Here is a 4097-nt window from a genome sequence, read left to right as displayed (position 1 = left end):
AGAGGGGAAGGAGGGATGGATTCATTTCACGAACAGTTTGCTGCAGTTCCCACACACAACGTGTTTCAGATAGGGGGTGCCGTTTTCTAGTGAAGAGGCTGATGAGTCAAATCCCTCTTACTCGGCGTAGGAATAGTCTGCATCTCTTACAACGTTACAGATCTACCTTCTAACAAAAACTGGGAAAGCAAATCTTTTCTCAGTAAACCTTTGATGTTTTTGTAAACAGGAAATGTGTTTTTATTTGATTTAGGTCCTCTTGTTTTTCCTCCTGTGTTTACTGTAGATGTGTATTTTATTCATACACACAACACATTCTCACTTCTGTCATTTGATCTTTTTCTTCTTTTCTCCATCCCTTGATATAGCTCCTTTCCCCATTTTCTGTTGGTATTTTGTCATCTGTTGAGATCCTGAGGTATTCTGTTCCTCAACCGACAGCTATAGCTCTAACCCTGCTCTGTGATCATTGGGGAGTAGCTGCAGTGTTTACCTTTCAACTATAGGAGTTGCTAATTACATATCTATCACTAATTGTGCTTCCTGTGTGGAAAACGGTATATTTTCCCCCTCACTTAACTTCCCCTCCAATGGTTTTATATATATTTTTTTCATTAATTGGAAGGGAAATGTATTTTTATTTTATTTCTCTCCGACACACTTAGCTTCTCAATGCTAATGTTATATGCCGCTCTGTCCCTGTGCTTTACAATGTAATGATCTGCGCGGGGCTGTGTGAGTCCCTTCAGTGGTTTTATGGTGGGAAATAAACACTAATAAAAGCGATTGGTAGCCGTCAAAGCCCCTGCACCTTCCAGCCATGGTTAAAAACTAGTTTCACAGGTGGATAGTTAGCAGATGGAATATAAATGGGATTTCAATAAATGGAAATGAGCCTTCCTTTCCAGCTCTCTGCGCTGAGTAAATGAAGAGATGAGAATTACACCATGGTGGACCCACACAATCACAATGGCAAGCTGGAATCATACAGAGCACTTAACTTACTGGTAAGTAGACCACTTTGATATGACACTGAAAGGTAATGTGGGTATAGACTATTTTAAGGATAAGTGCAGGATTTATAATACATGATTCCAGTATTAAACTAATGTTGGTCTTCTCTTACGAGCATGATGAGCTTTCTTGTATGGAAGAACTGGAATGGAAGGCTTATACAACCTGTAGCCAGCCATGACCGGAGGTCTTCACCCATGGTATAGGGCCATTTGGCTCTCAATGTCTGACATTTTTCAGTGTCACTACCTCCGTTATGATTTGCTCTCTTCACTCTCGCAATGCTTTTAAAATCAACTACTGGATTGTGACATCGGGGGATGGCGTGACAAATGGTGAAAATAACATTGTTTGAACCTAAATGAGAGCGAGCATTTAGAAAAAGACCAGCTGGCGATATTGGAAGGTGCCAGCATGATGATTTTCAGTGTCAGAAAATAACCTCTGTGCCCACGTTATGCCATCTGTCAGGTGGTCATATGTGATTTTGGTCTCAGCCACTCGATCTGATTAAGGCCAAGACTCCTGGGGGAGGAGAGTCTTGGATGAGCACAGATCCACTTCAAACTTCATGTTTATCTAAAACCGTTATCACATTGAAGGTGTGAGCTCCAAGATCATAGAGAAAAACACAAAGATACACGAGTGTGTGCCGTCGGTGATGATTGAGTGTACCAGAGTAATAGCTATTAATTTCTCTCATCCGGGATGCTGTACGTACATCAACCAAACAAATGAGAAGTGTTATTTGGCTGAGGTAATGTTTCTGGGCGCGCTGTCTCGTGTCCACCCCGAAGGCCCTTGGGGCGTCGTGTAATCAGCGCGCTCGAGTCCTTAAACCCATGCCAGTTTCGAGGGATAATTGTGTTCGTGCTTTTTTGCGCATCCCTATCATCGGTCGCGCAAGAGGCTGCTGCTCTCGCCTCATTTGAGAGGTGCCGTTTTTCATCCCTCTGGGCTCGGCAGTGGCGGCTGCTGCTGCGCGGTGTCCTCTAGCCTGTTTTTCCCCTCTCCTGGTTTTGGCAATGGCTTTCCCATCAATTCATTTGGCTGCACGAATGAATAAAGCCTCACTGAGATAAACATTGGCGGTCTCTACGTACAGTCTGACAGGGCCGGTCCCTTCTCGAGTCGGGTCCTTGTCCTTTCTAGGCACTTAGAGTGGGTTGCTGCCACAGTTTCTGCTGCATGCTGCTCTTGATGATGGTGATGGTGATAATGATAGCTCCACTATTAGCACAGCGTGTCCCAGAGGAGCCCCGGGGCTCAGGGCTGTTTGGCCCTTGTCATGACACCTGACTGTATAAATGTGGCATGTCTGTTTTAAGGGCCTCCCGGGCATACAGACAGGGGGTCAAAAGGAGCCACTAAAGACATGGCAGTAAGAGCGATGGTCTCTGCCACGGCCAGTCCACTTACTCCTATGTGGCACTTGTTTTTTTTTATTATTGCTGTTGTCCTTTTAATATGTGGCGACCATCATGCCCTGTAGGACTGGAGAGTGGATTGCGTCTCGATTCTTTTTTTTTTTTTTTTTTCAGGGTATCAAGATGGTTTTAGCGCTTGGTATTGTTTGTATGTACTAACATTTGTCAGGGCGACACATCGCTTAAGTTGCTGTGTGTCTGACCTTGTATGTGGGGGTGTGCACCAAATTCGAATGTCTTTTTAGAATTTTGTATATGCTACATGGATGGCAGTGTGGTGTACGGAGCACCGTGTTCATGTATCCAACATCAAGTGACTATTTTATGACACGCACGATTAAATGATTTCAGTTTCGATTCATCAAATCATCGGCCGTACTAGTTATGGAAATAGGCTAGCTCTCTGCCTGCCTGTATGTATCTGGGGGAAGTAAAGTATAGTGCTTTTGGAGGTTTGAAATTTCTCGAAGGACTGCAGGGTTTTTGACATTCATTGCCAGGCCTCTGCAGACCCATCTCAGCCAGAGCCAGACTCTGCAGCGAGGCGTGAAGTCCTCTCTCTTCTCCTAGATTTCCACTTAATCTCCCCCAGGGCGACCTCGGTCCATCGCCCACCTCCCCCTCCACCAACCCCTCAGGTCCATTCAGGCCCAGCCCGATCAATGCCATCTCCCTCTGGCCTGAACGCCCGCCCAGTACACCAGTGGAAGGGGAGGCATTAATTAAACACCTCAGAGCTCATTACTCAGGCCCAGCCCCTCGGCTTCCTGCCTGTTTACTGACTCTGCAATTGTAATTCAGGCTGGAAGTGGATGTGAGGGTAATGAGAGAGGAGGGGAGGACGCCATTGACAGATGATCCGGAGGGATGGACGTGGCAATGGCACTGCCGACTAACACAGGCTCTAGTGGCTCGGACGGCGTGATTGACAGATGTTCTAGGGTTCTGTGTAAGTACCCACTCACACAGAAAGTAATATATGATCATGTATGGCACCCTACTCCCTATATAGCGCACTACTTCTGGTCAAAAGTAGTACCTACACTATATTGTAGGTTATAGGGTGCCGTTAGAGACGTAGCCTATGACTGTTCTACGAAGCGGACATCGGGTGACTTATAGAAGCTTAAATTGCAGTGTGTGTCCTACATTGACTCTGCGTCTGACACTCTAATGACACTAAACAGTAATGAAGGAATAATGACGGACTCCATGGCTATTCTAAATAATACAAAAGCCCCATAGAGGAGTGGAGTAATGGAACACCCAACACTATCCATTGTAGGGATTGTAAAAATAAATAAAAAATGTAAAAAGGAGAAAAAAAAGGAAAACAATAAAATACAATTGATAAAGAAATTAAGTACAAATACACTACCATTCAAGACAGAGAATGTTGTAAAATAATTAGTATTCGACTTTCTATTAATAGTATTTATAAATAGATAAAAGACAGCATTAGAAGAAAGGATAATTATTGAAATAATACATCTTCAAATATATGGAACTGGAACAGAAAAGTACTCAAAAGCCTAAAATAAGGTAGGAATCAACATGGTACGGATTGAAAAAGACAGCCAACAGAGGACATCGAAGCCACAGTCTGTGTGCAGGTGTATTGTGATGGAAGGTGGGGTGTGTGTTGTTTTTCGGGTT

Source organism: Oncorhynchus tshawytscha, linkage group LG28 (assembly GCF_018296145.1).
Source record: "Oncorhynchus tshawytscha isolate Ot180627B linkage group LG28, Otsh_v2.0, whole genome shotgun sequence".
NCBI lineage: Eukaryota > Metazoa > Chordata > Actinopteri > Salmoniformes > Salmonidae > Oncorhynchus > Oncorhynchus tshawytscha.
Note: the sequence above shows the minus strand (reverse complement) of the source record.